This window comes from Dromiciops gliroides, chromosome 1 (genome assembly GCF_019393635.1).
Source record: "Dromiciops gliroides isolate mDroGli1 chromosome 1, mDroGli1.pri, whole genome shotgun sequence".
Taxonomy (NCBI): Eukaryota; Metazoa; Chordata; class Mammalia; order Microbiotheria; family Microbiotheriidae; genus Dromiciops; species Dromiciops gliroides.
This window is the reverse complement of record NC_057861.1, coordinates 214,854,121-214,868,788: the sequence shown is the minus strand read 5'-3', so window position 1 is coordinate 214,868,788 and position 14,668 is coordinate 214,854,121. Positions and strand designations below refer to the sequence as shown.

The window sequence follows — 14,668 nt, the reverse complement described above, 5'->3', positions numbered from 1 at the left end:
TTAATATAGGTTACACATGTACAATTATGTAAAACATATTTCCATATTAGTCATTTTGTGGGGGAAAAAACAAAGGAAGGAAGGAAGGAAGGAAGAAAAAATATGCATTGGTCTGTATTCAGATTCCATCAGTGCTTTCTTGGGAGCTAAATAGAATTTTTCATCTTGAATCCTTTGGGATTGTCTTGGATCATTGTATGGGCTAGAATAGCTGTCATTTGTAGTTTTTCATTTTACAATATTGATTAGCTATCATCATCATCATTATACTAATTATAGAAAACTGTTATTGTACTAATTATAGAAAATTATAATTATTTAGAATAGGCATTTAGAAGATACAGAAAATGGAGTGAGGGGAGAAATAATTGTTCTCTCTTTTTAATCATGAACCTAAAAAAGAATATGAAATCCCGTTTCCCCCTGCTCCCAAAATAGATTCACATTGGCAGGTTCTATATTTATAAAACATTTGAATTTAGGAAATGGAAGATAATTTATAGGTTAACTAGTCCAACTCATACTTGATCAGTTATACTATCTATAACAAGTGGCTACCTGTTAACAGTTTTAAGACCCCCAGCGATAGGGAACTCATAACTTTTCTAAATAATACTTTCTAATTTGGGGTCCTCTACTTATGAGAATTTTTTTCTTTTTATTAAGCTAAAATTTGCCTCAGAGCAGTTGACTACTGTTTGCCTCTAGTTCTACACTGTGCAGCCAAGCAGAGCAATATTAATGCCTCTTATATGTGGCACAATGCCTGGTCCATAGTGGATACTTGACAAATGTTGATTGATTGAGTGATGTGGCAGTTTTCCAAGTATTTCAAGACAATTACCATCTCCCCACCTCTTTCCACCACCCCTCCCCTCATATCAAGTCTTTCTTTCTCCAGGCTAACCAAGCACAATCCCTTCAAACCATCCTCTTATGGTATGGTCTCAAATTCCCTCTCCATGTTCTTTTAAAGAAATAATTCTTTAAAAAATGCAGGGCCTAAAACTAAACACATTGCAGATGTCATCTGTCCATGGCAGAAATACAGCCTTTTCCCGTCTCTGACAATTTTTCAGATTAAAGATTTTTGCTGCTTATATTGAAGATAAGCTGTAGTGGGGATAAGTAGATTTTATCCAATAAATAGGAAGTTTTTCCCCTTGTATTCACTTGTTTGAAATCTGACCTTGTTCATACTCATGATTCTTTTCTGTTTACTGAAATTTTGACCTTTCTTTTCCCTCTGTATTATTGGTTTTCTGTTCTGTTACTCTTTTACTTATTATCCTCAGGGGCAAAGAACTTTATATTGACTAAAAATTCCTACACAACCCGTACACACAGCATGTATCAAAAAGAATGCCAGAATAAATTAAATACTAATAATCTCAAGATATCTTACTACTTTTGAAAGTTTTGGAAATGGTTTTCTCATAAGTCTGTGATGTAGGTAGTATAGGTATGCTTTTTATAGATGAAGAAAAGAGTGAGAAAAAGAAGTTAAAGGATTTTTGTGGGTTATATAGTTAGTCAATATCAGAACCAGGATTAGAATCCAGATCTTCTGAACCCAAGACATGAGTACTCTTTCAACTATACAAATAATCTCAGGACTAATCAACTAGTTTGATTGAAAATTTTCATTGGTTAGGACTTCTTGGGTCTATGCTGATGAATCAATCTGCTATAGGCCAAGTGCTTTTGTACATTATAAAAGGCCATGTAGGAATGAGCTATGATTATTATGACAGGATTCAATATTGCCTTTAGGATATTGCAAGGCTCCTTTAATACTCCAAATTTTCCATGGAAACAAAATATCATCTTTTTAAAAAAAGATTTTTCTTGAAGTTTTGAGTTCCAAATTCTTTCCCTACTTCCATCCCGCCCCTCCCCAACCCTGAAATGATAAACAATCAGATATAGGTTATGCGTGTGCAATTATGTATAACATTTGCATATTAGTCATTTGTGTAGGTGCCTTGTACTGACAAGTAGAAGGTATATTCCTTTCTATTCCCATTCAGTTTTCTCCAGACTACTATCATATCTAACTTTTCCAGAATTTTATTCTCCCCCTTAAATTCTTTCTTGTTTACTTTGTGGTAGATTTATCTACATCTGAGAGGGGAAAGTTGTGGTCTCCCATCAGTATAATTTTATTATGTATTTCCTCCTATAACTCATTCACCTACTTCAAACATTTAGATGTTATGCCATTTGTTGCATGTTTAGTATTGATAGAACTTCATTGTCTATAGTACCTTTTCAGTAAGATATAGTTTCCTTCCTTATCTCTTCTAATTAGATTAATTTTTGGTTTTGCTTTGTCTGAGATCATGATTGCTATCCCTGATTTTTTTGCTGTAGCTGAAGCATAATAAATCTGCTCCAGCCCCTTACCTTTACCCTTTGTGTATCTCCCTGATTCAGATGTGTTTTTTTGCAAACAAAATATTATAGGATTTTGGTTTTTAATCCATTCGGCTATCCACTTCCCTGTAATTGGTAACTTCATCCCATTCACATCGATAGTTATAACTAACTGTATATTTCTCAATTATCCCCCAACCCTTTCCTCCCTCACAAGTGTTTTACTTCTGATCACTGCCTTCCCCAATGCACCTTCCCTTTATCAGTCCCCTTCCCCCTTCTATTATCCCTATCCCTTTTTACTTCCTTATAGAGTAAGATATATTTCTATATCCAAGAGAATGTATATGTTATTCCCTCTTTGAGCCAATATTAATGAGTGTAAAGTTTAAGCTGTGTCCCCCCCCACATTTTCCTCTCTACTACAATGACTCTTTTATACCTCTTTATGTAGAATAATTCATATAGAAATATAAATAATTTAACCTTAATAAATTTCTTATATTTTCTCTTTCTTATTTCTTTTTTTTTTTTGCCTTTTTGTGTTTCCCTTGAATTTTGTATTTAGAGGTCAAATTTTTTATTCAGATTAATCTGGTCTTTTAATTAGGATTGCTTAAAGTGGCTCTAGTTCATTGAATGTTCCTTTTTTTTCCACTGAAAGATTATATTCAATTTTTCTGGGTAGGTGAGTCTTGATTTTAACCCTAATTTCTTTGCCTTCTGGTATATCATATTCTAAGCCCTCCAGTTTGTTAATGCAAAAACTCCCAAATCCTGTATAGTCCTGACTGTAGCTTCATGATATGAATTGTTTCTTTTTTATTGCTTGCAGCACTTTCTTCTTGGTCCGTGAGCTCTGTAATTTGACTATTATTTTCCTGGTAGTTTACATTTTGTGATCTCTTTTAGGAGGTGATCAGTGTGTCTTTTTTTCCCTCTGTTTCTATAATATGAGGGTAGTTGTCTCTGATAATTTCTTGAAAGATGCTATCCATTCTTTTTTTTCCTTCTTCTTTTTTTTGATCATGGATTTCATTTAGTCTGATAATTCTTCTTTTACCTGTCCTGGATCTATTTTCTAGGTCTGTTGTTTTTCCATTGAGAAATTTCACATTGTCTTCTATTATTTTTTACTTTTTTGATTTTGTTTTATTAATCTTGATGGCGCATAGTCATAACCTTCCACTTGCTCAATTCTAATATTTAAGGAATTATTTTCTTCAGTGAACTTTTGTACTTTCTTTTTCATTTGACCAGTTCTATTTTTTAGGGAGTTATTTTACTCAATAGATTTTTACATATCTTTCCCCATGCTATTGACTTCTTTTTTTCTTGATTCCATTGTATTACTCTCATTTCTTTCCCATTTTTTTCTTCTACTTTTCTACTTTTCTTTTTAAAGTCCTTTTTATGCTCTTCTGGGAATTATTTTGGGGCCTGAGACCAAATTACATTTTTCTTTCAGGCTTTACAGGTAGGCATTTTGACACTATTATCCTCTTCAAAGTGTATGCCTTGATCTTCCCTGTCACCATGGTAACTTTCTGTAGTTAAATTCTGTTTGTTTGTTTTATTTGTTTTTAGCCCATTTCCTTTCTTGCCTTTTTTATGGTTTGGTGTTTTTATGTAAGAGTTGGGTTCTTGTCCTATACTGTCCAAGACTTTTAGTGCTGTGCCTCAAGTTCTTACTACTGGCTTTCAGTGGGCTATAGGTTTAGCTCTTTGCTTTCACTGCAGGGTAAACTTCCTTTTGGGATTATACTGGGGCATGGTAGGGGAAGGGCTTCCAAATTAACCTCCTCTGTGTGTGGGGTTTAGCTACTGGCCTGGTCTAGTGGTAGGGTCTTTCTGCTGGGTTGCTAGAGTCTTTCTGGTGCCTGGCCCTGGAGGAGGAATCTCCTTGCTGATCTGCCTCTGGGATGGAGCCCAATTTATGGGTTGCTATGGAAACAGGGTCTCTCTTGGCAGGCTCCAGGGTTAGACTCTCACTGTTGGCCAGCCCTGCGATAGGGTTTCGTTAGTGGCCAGCAATGGGGTCAAGGCCTCACTGGTAGATTTACCCTGGCTTGGAGACTTGCTGCAGGCTCCCTGTTAGGAGGCTGGTTGGTTGGCTGCTGCTGCTGCTTTTGGACCAGATTTCCCTACCACCCAGTGAGATAGATGTTTCCTGCTGTGCTGTTAACCTGCCTTCCTGCTCCTAGATAAATTCTGAAGTGGTTTTCTGGTTGTGTGGAGAAGTTGTGAGGGCTTCAAAGGGTTCATTCCTCATGCTGCCATCTTGGCACCAGAAGTCATCAACATCAATTTTTTAAAAAATTACATCATTCAGAGCAGCTAGGTGGCGCAATGGATAGAGCACCAGCCCTGGATTCAGGAGGACATGAGTTAAAATATGAGCTCAGACACTTAACACTTACTAGCTGTGTGACACTGGGCAAGTCACTTAACCCCAATTGCCCCACCAAAAAAATAAATTTCACCATTCTAGTGATGTTGCTTTATGGCTGTGAGTCATGGAATAAATGTTACCAAAGAAGTCATAATAAGTATCTCACAGAGGGCAATGGAGAGATATATGGTGTGTTTGAGAATGCTGTAACATATAACTGATGAAGAACTTGTTTTTCAATATTCTATTTTCCCCCAATTATATGTAAAAAGAAATTTAACATTATTTTTTCAAATTTAGAATTCGAAATTCTCTCTCTCCCTTCCCCCCTGCCTAATTGAGAAGACAAGGATTTTGACATAGGTTATGCATGTGTAGTCATGAAAAAAAAATTTCCATCTAAGTAAAAAAAAACCCAAATCCCCCCCCCCCCCAAAGAAAAACAAAACTTTTTTTTTAAAGTATCTTTGACCTGCATTCAAGCTTCACCACTTCGATCTCTGGAGAGGAACAGCACCTTTCATCATAAGTCCTTCAGAATTATCTTAGATAATTGTATTCCTGAGAATAGCTAAGTCATTCACAGTAAATCATTGTACAACATTTCTAAAACTGTATACAGTGTTCTGCTGATTCTGCTCATTTCAATTTGCATCAGTAAGTCTTTCCAGGTTTCTCTAAGAGCATCCTGCTCACCATTTCATAATAGCACAATAGTATTCTGGTGAGGAATTTCTAACAAGAGTCAGCCCAAAAAGATGCCCTCAAAGAAATGTGTGATTATAAGAAAAGATGGAATAGCCATGTAGCTAGGGGAAAGGTTAATAAGTAGACAGCCCGGATGAGCTGCTGGTATTCTTGTGGTGTCAAAAGAAAGTAAGGAAAACTTCAAGTTCTCTGGGTAGAACCCCCATGACCAACTTATGGTAGGACATGGACAAGAGTTGTATGGCATAAATCGCCATCTGTATTTTTAGAGGGAGCATCCAGATCACTGAGGTAGTCTACAGAGCTGAGTGTTTGGGCACATTCTCAACAGCATTCTCAAGAAGGAACTTGCCTGTAAAGAAAAGTCAGTTCAAAACTAGAAAGTGAATATATCAGAAGAAAAATTATAAATCCTGTTTTTCAGGTTAGAAAACAGGACTCTTTATGATCGGAGCAAAAGATAAGGGGTAAAGGAATTGGAGCTGTGGTTAAGGGGGTTAGGGGAGGGTGCGGGTGAGCCAAATATTAAAAAATGAGGTAAGGCTCAGAAGCCAAGAAGAACCTGAGCAAGGATGCTAGACGGTTTCTAGTTTGTTCTCTGTGGTCAGTTAGGGTGAATCATGATGCGAAAGCATTGAACAGTAGTAGTTTGAAAAAATATCTAAGAGGAGGTCTTGAATAAATTGATGCTCAATTAAGATGGTAAAGTGTTGAGGCAGGACCAGTAGAAGAGTTCTTTATTGGCATAAGAACTTAAGCTTATATTAAGCATAAGTAGATAGTTGGTTGCCCCCTTGTGGCTTTTTCTTTATCTTTAAAACTTTCGTTTCTCTTGTGTTTTACACAAAGAAGGTGTCCTAAGAGCATATGACTGCATTGGCTACTTTATCATCTGTTCTGTTTCTCCTGGCACTTTACAAAATGCCATGTGCTTGGCCTAGTATTCACTTTTCTTATCAACAAATAGTACTTTGAAAGCTACCTTTTTTAATGCTATTTTTGTCCTTAAATTCTCAGTGTCATATCTATCTAGCAGTTGGGAATCTTTTATCTTGTTCTTTTAATATCTGATTATAAGAACAGTTGTCTGTGATTCTTGCTATATGAACAACCCACCTCTCCTTCTGGTCACATATTTTAACATTTATGTGTCTGATGTTATTTCACATAACTTATTGATTTCAAATTGAGCTTAATACTGATAATACAGTAAACCATGGCAACAGTGGATAGAACACTGGACTTAGAATCAGGAAGACCCGAGTTCAAATGTAGCCTCAGATACTTACTGTGTGAACCTAGGCAAGTCATTTAACCTATATTTGCCAATTTCCTAATTTGTAAAATGGAAATTAAAATATCACCTACATCCCAGGGTTGTTGTGAGGATAAAATGAGACAATATTTTAAAAACACTTTGTAAACCTTAAAGTGCTATATAAATGCAAATTAATAATAATTAAATAGGATGCACATATTGGTCAAACTAGGTGAGAAAAACAAGCCCTTGTCAGGGAGAATGATGAAAACCAGAATGGTCAATCTATAACAAAGATAAAAGGTTCATAAACTGTTCGTATATGAACACAAATTAAGTAGGTGGTTTGATGGACCTGTGAATTCATTTAAACTATACTTTCAACAATCACAGAATAAAATGCTCTGAGAATGCCAGCATATGGGTAGTTTTAGTAGAACTCTCTGGGGTGCTGTTAGTTTCAGTTCCAAATTAATTTATTAGCTAGGAAAAAAGTTTTAAAACTTTAGATACTGTTTCCTGACACTTTTTGAAATGCCTTTAGGTGAAGACCATATGTTGCAAGAAAAACAAAACAGTATTATTTTCCAGGACCTGAGGGCATTGGCAGTGTGAACTTCTTGACATTAAGCCCAATATGACTTGTAAAAAAACAGTGTGACAAGGATTAAAGAATCAGGTGTTTAGGGTTGAGTCATTTTACCAAGGGATTAGGTTTACAGGTTTTATGTTGCCTAACACATGCCTACCATATGCTACACATAATTGGTATGTGTAATGAAGTTGGGGGTACAGAGTTCAGGATTCTAGAAAGAAATATGTTAGTGTGTGTTCTCAATAGAGCGATGAACTTGGTGTCAAGGGGATTGGGCTCTTTGCCCATTTCTTTTAGTGCTTGACTGTTGCTGGGATAATTTGACTCACCTTTGTATTTCAACTCCTGAATTTTTAAAAATTCTACTTCATTTCCACTGTGCATTCAGTCGATCAGTAAGGATTTTTATTGTGGTAACATTGTTAATGTTATGGTTACATGGTAGATATTTAACAATTATTTGTTGAATAGAATTAAAACCAGGGTGACATTATGATTATATAAGTGAGGAAATTGAGGCTAAGGAAAGTTGTAGCTTATATATATATATATATATATATATATATATATATATATAAATTCATAAAGAGAAGTAGAGAACTAGGGAATAGATTTCCTTACCCCAAATTGAGTATTTTTTCAAATATGCCACATTCCTTTTTCATGATCATAAGGATAACATGTCCCCTATGGAGTTAATACATTGTTATTTATGGGATATAAGGGCTCAGATGCTCATGTGAGTGTGCACAGTGAGATGGCTTGGTATCCACCCAAGGCCCTTTCATATTTGTATTCCTAGCACCTAGCAGGGGGCCTTGCATGCATTAGATACTTCATATACATATATGTGTATGTGTACATGTGTTTATGTATGTATATATATACATATATGCATATATATAATTTCTTGATTAAAGTAAGGAAATTGTTTTAAGGTAGTAAGAATGACAGAGTCTCTTAATGTCACATCACTTTTGGTAATGAAGGATAGTTTAGAGTACAGCAAAAAGTGGGATGAAGCAAAACAATGAATATGAATGTCAATATACTAGCCATGGGCCATGGTAGTGAGATCTTATATTAGGAATATATCAGTAGAAGTAGAAAGGAAGATCTTGTGAATTCAGGATTGATATGACTTACTTAGTGTTTAAATATTAGAAATAACATCAAGATTTCAAATCTGGCATATTAAGTGAATGGTGATACAGCTGATCTTCAATTTCTCCCTTTTTACTGGCTCCTTCTCTACTGCCTACAAACATACCCATGTCTTCCTCATCCTCAGAAAAAAACAACCCTCACTTTATCCTTACATCACTACTAATCATTGCTTTATATCTCTTCTGACCTTTTTGGCTAAACTCATTGATAAATCTTTCTACAGTAGGTATCACTACTTTATTTACTCTCACTTTCTTCATAACCCCCTTGCAGTCCAAGTTCTGACCTTATTTCCCCAAACGACTCACACCAAATTTACCAGTAATCTTTTAATTGCTAAATCCAATGGCTTTCTCTCAGTCTTTACTCCTCTTATCCTTGAGGCTCTCTTTTCTTTAGGTTTTAGGGACATCCCTCTGTCTTGGCTTTCCTCCTATCTATCAGATCACTCTTTCTCAGTGTCCTTTGCTGGATATATCCGGATCACTCCTTCTAATTGTAGATTTCAAACAAGATTGTCTCAGACCCTCTTTTCTTATAACACTATTTGAGCTTCCATGGATATATCTAATCTGATGATTCTCAAATCTACCTTTCCTACACACACACACACACACACACACACACACACACACACACACACAAACACAATTTGTAAATACCTGTACACATTTGTTTTCTTACCTCCCCCATTACTTGTTTCTCGTTATCTCACCCATTAAATTATGAGCTCCTTGAGGACAGGCATCTTTTAGTATTCCAGCACTTAGCACATTGCCTGCTGGGCAAGTCACTTAACCCCAATTGCCTCATGTAAAAACAAAACAAAACAAAACAAAAATAAAAACAAACAAAAAAACAAAGTAGGCACTTAATAAATGTTTATTGAGTGACTGACAGAAATAGTGAAGTGAAATAAAACAGCAGGTTAGGGAGAATGTTAAATATGGTTTAGACATGTTGAATCTGAAGTGCCAAAGAAATATACAGGTGGAAATGTCCTGAAGGCTGTTGGAGATAAGGCTTTGGAATATGGGAATCAGTTTCCATTTAAAACTGAAGTATGAGAAAAGCATTTGTATTTGTGTTATGGGATTCTCTGGTAATAGTTATTATACACAGGGGTGTTTGACTTATTTTTGCTTATAGGTCCTCAGATGGAGTGTTCTAACATTACTAAGTATTGCATTATTTAGACTCCATAGAATGAATACAGCTCTGCTATATGCATTTTAGGGAGAAAACAACTTACTTTGCATTTGGCTCATATTTATACGTTCAATTAACATATTATTTAATTTATATCTTTTACATCATCTCTGCCATTATTCTTACTTCTCTTCTTTTTAGAGAAAGAACCGTGGTTTAAAACAAATTACATAAAGAAAGGAAAAATTCATAATACTAACCAACATATCCACAAATTTAACATGAATTGCATTTTTCATCAAGAGGCCCCACTTCTGCTAAGAAAAGAGGGAGAAAAATTCTCATATCCCATGCTTGGTCTCCAGTTTTGTTTTGTTTTTTTCATTATTATTTATCTATTTACATTTTTTTGTAGTTGGATATATCATTTTCATAGATTTTCTTTCTTCACATTGCATTAGTTCATATAATTTTAATTTTTATCATTTTCACTGTTTCTTACCATATAATAATATTTCATCATATTCATATACTATAATTTATTTTACAATAATTTCAATACAGGCTTTTGAACATCTCTCTTTACCTTTTTAGTATGATAAAAGAAAGAAAACAACTCCTATCCTGGGGATTATTAAGGGCCTTATGCCATAATTAGAATGACTTCTGGTTTCACAATATAAACCTAATGTGTTTGTGGAGACCAGCTACATCACTGTCAAGGAAAAAAAAAACTATCCAGGAAAGGAAATATTTGTGGGCATATATATATATATATATATGTATATATATACACACACACATAATGGATGTGTCTATACCTGTAAAAAACAATTCTTAATAGAAAAATACTTAACTGATTGAATGTCTTTCTTCTTTCTTAATGACCTTACAAATTGACCTGCGGGCAGCTAGGTGGCACAGTGGATAGCACTGTCTCTGGAGTCAGGAGGACCTGAGTTCAAATCCGGCCTCAGACACTTAACACTTACTAGCTGTGTGACCCTGGGCAAGTCACTTAACCCCAATTGCCTCACCAAAATAAATAAATGAATGAATGAATGAATGAATGAATGAATGAATGATTAAATGAATAAATAAATTGACCTGAACTTTGTATTTAAAGTAAGGACCTTGTGGATTTTAAGTCCCAGTCAACTCTATAGCCAGTAATATGTAGAACTGACATGCTGAAGGCTCTCCTCCCCACATCCTACACTGATGCACTCCTTGGCTATTCTTCAGCATTTTGTAAGATTTTTGAGAGAGTTTATTAATAAAGAACGAATGACTTCCAAACCCATGATCTCTCTGTCATTCATAGATGACAGCATACACCAGTTTTAAAAATAAATCATTTTTCACTGGATGATTTTCCTCCATTGAGAGGGATTTTGCCTAACCAATTAAAGGTAATAGTAATATGTATACTGGCCATGATCTCCTTTATTTTATTACATCAGGTTGACATTTTTGTACCCACATTGTGTTAATTAGAGTGTTCTAATTCATACACAGTTTTGATGGTTAGTAAAGACATCAAGATATAAACTCTTCTTGGCTTTTAAAACTCAATACACTGCTTACTTCCATGGTCCAGCTACACTCTCCTTCCAATGTGCCATTCACCAGATGTATTGCTTCATTGCATAGTAGATTGAGTCCATGTCTTTGCACTTTCTCTCCCCTATCCCTACAATGCTTTCTTTCCTGACTTCTGCTTCTTAGCATGTCTCTCAGCTCAGAAAGCATTGCCCATCCTTCTACACTAGTGCAGTCAGTGCTTTCCTTTCAAAGGCTACCTTCTATCTACTCTATATGTTTATATGTACACACACATACACACACACACACACACACACACACACACACACAAATATGTGGTCTCCCCCAATAGAATGTAAGCCTCTTGAGGACAAGTACTACTTTTTTTCTTTTCTTTCTATCTCCAGTGCTTTACACAGTACCTGGTATATAATAAGTGATTAATAAATACTAATTGATTAATTGATCAACTGCCTGGACCCAGGGATGCAGACTGTGGCAGTGCAGTCAAGCAAAGATTACTCATACAGGGACAAACCCCTGTATATGGATGTGGTTCATGCTAATCAATCAAGCTAACCTTCCCTAGGCACTGTGCATTAAAATATGTCTAAGATCTACTTAACATCAATTGTGTGATCTTGAGCAAATGACTTGACTCATCCAGGTTTCAGTTTCCTCATCTATGTAGTGGAGACAGTATTGCTCATACAACCCACGATTTGAGGAAAGTGCTTAGCAAAGTTGGAAGTACTATATAAATTTCTGTTGATATTATTAAAAATTGTTATATAAAGGTTTGCCATCATGAGTATTATGATATGCTTTATAAATGTTAGCTATTATTATCTGTTTAGATATGATAGTTTGGCAGGTGGTTTTGTTACTATGACTGCTGCAGGTAGTGTCCATTCTGTAATCTCAAAGTACCCCTGAGATTCATAAACCAAGCACCTTCTAAATTTTAGTGTTATTTAATAACTGGTGATAAGTGGACATGTTCAAAAAGATCATTTGATATCCAAAGCTAAGTAACAGGCTTTTTGTTTCAATAATGATATCAAAGTGTGATACTTAAAAATTATGTTTCCCTTTTTGACCTATTTAATTGTATTGCATCATACAGAACAAGTGTTGGTGATTGAGAGATTTTTTTATTCTCAACAATAGTGCTTGTAGAAGCCACATCAAGGGGCAGCTGGGTGGCACAGTGGATAGAGCACTGGCTCTGGAGTCAGGAGTACCTGAGTTCAAATCCGGCCTCAGACACTTAACACTTACTAGCTGTGTGACCTTGGGCAAGTCACTTATCCCCAATTGCCTCACTAAAAAAAAAAAAAAAAGAAGTCACATCAAAATTCCCTGCCTTTTTACACTGTAAGGATCTAGATATCTAGTCTTCTATGCATTAGGGTACTTTCTCTTCATTAATCACCTTAAAGAGAGATGACATACCTACCACTTCACTTAGGTACAACATAAAGATAAGTCTCTGTATAGGTCATTGAGTTGACTTGCATCATTGTGTTGCAAAATATACAAAAGCAAGAAAGAAATACAAAAGACTGAACTCTAGTAGTGATTTGTACATACTATCACTGCTTTTTGCTTCACTTAAAACTGAAAGAAAAATCCTTAAGATGAGGGCTGTGCTGCTTTTGTCTTTATCTCTGGTACTTAGAATAATGTTTTGCGTATAGTAGATGCTTAATAAGTTTGTAATTAATTTCAGGAAGAATTAATAGGATTATGCATAGAAATAAACATGGGATATTAGAAAACTACTTGTCTTTCTATATTTGTATATGTACATTGATAGAGATTGACAATTTTGACTTTGCGAACCAGTAAGTTTAGCAAAATTGTGATTTTTAAAAAGTTGACACATTGATTGAATCTGCTGGTACTTTGGGTACTGTGTAAATACAGTCTTATTCTTATGTGTGATATGTATAAAATACATCAACTTCATGCTTTAAGGATCATGATTTCATCTCTATACGTCCTATATGGATATAGACCTTAACCCCTCCATCTTTTAACTGACAATTGATATTAGTGGCTGTTATTTATTTATTTGTTTTTGTTTTTGTTTTTGTTTTTGCTGGGCAATGGGGTTATGTGACTTGCCCAGGGTCACACAGCTAGTAAGTATCAAGTGTCTGAGGCCGAATTTGAACTCAGGTACTCCTGAATCCAGGGCCAGTGCTTTATCCACTGCACCACCTAGCTTCCCCTGTTATTTATTTTTTAAAAAACATCACCCACTCTCTAACTTTGTTGTTATAGTAGCAAACATAGCTAGGCTGGTCCTTGAATGATACAAAGTCCATTCCAGGACCTCAGTTGAAATTTTTTGATAGAAACTCTTAATGTTTACCCTGTTTTGGAATAGCCAGAATCAAGTCATCTGCTCACAACAGTAAAAAATGTTTGTACACAGATATCTTAAGTATATCTATTATTTAATATATGCTTATTTAATGCATATTTACTTCAATATCAATCAACAAGCATATATTAAGTACCAATCACTGTATTAGGTGCTGGGGATACAAATAAAATGATCTAGTCTGTCAAAGACCTTATGTTCTAGAGAGATATTATGTACACATATGTAGGTATATGCAGAACAAACACAAGGTTATTATTAAAGAATAATGTTAATAGTCGGGGGAACTTACAAAAAGCTTCATGTAGAAGGTAATTCTTGGGCTGCATGTTGAAAGAAAATGAGATTCTATGAGGAAGAGGTGGTGAAGATAATTTCAAACATGAGGCATGACCAATTAAAAGGCGTGTAGATGGGAAATGGAATGAGGAACAGAGAAATGACCAGGTTGACTAGATTTTAGAGTGCAGGGAGAAGTATAATGGGTTCGTATCATCCCTGCAATATTCAGTCCACAGAGATGGCAAATCTTTTACAATTTGTAAATGGTCTTTGGTGTTTGTGGCCAAAATAATTAATGGCTTGGTGGCTGGTCTTCTGGTAATGGGCCTTTTTAAATTTAGCTAAGCTACTCATTGAAAACAGACACAGAGTCATGTCAGGCTCCTAGTCTGTGCCCTATATCTGATAGGACATACCAGATACTGAACTGTATTGGCATTGCTAATGACAACTCAAAATCAAGTCAGTGCCAAAGTAAGGTGAGAAAATCATGAAGCATTTTATTTCCAATGGGAAGGAGAGGTTCTATAAAATAGATGTTTTTATTTTTTTAAACTTCTGTTCTAACATTACTATTGATGTATTACATTTGTAATCCACTCAATAGAACATGCATACACTGTATGATCAGACCATTTGAGAGTTTACATAGTTTTAATGGTATTTCAGATCAGCAATTCTTGAATCAATATTTGATTATTATATAAACAATAATACTTTTGAAAATCTGGTTCACTTTCTGATTTTTATGTACATTTTTTCCTTTAAATTTCATAGTTTTTAAAAGTGTTTTTTTTAAAATTT

The 14,668-nt window shown here is 35.1% G+C and overlaps 1 protein-coding gene across 6 annotated transcripts in view; it reads left to right on the top strand.

The window, feature by feature from the left end:
* Positions 1–14,668, top strand: part of CDH7 (cadherin 7) — a 201,921-nt gene that overhangs the window by 148,804 nt on the left and 38,449 nt on the right. The window lies entirely within an intron of this gene.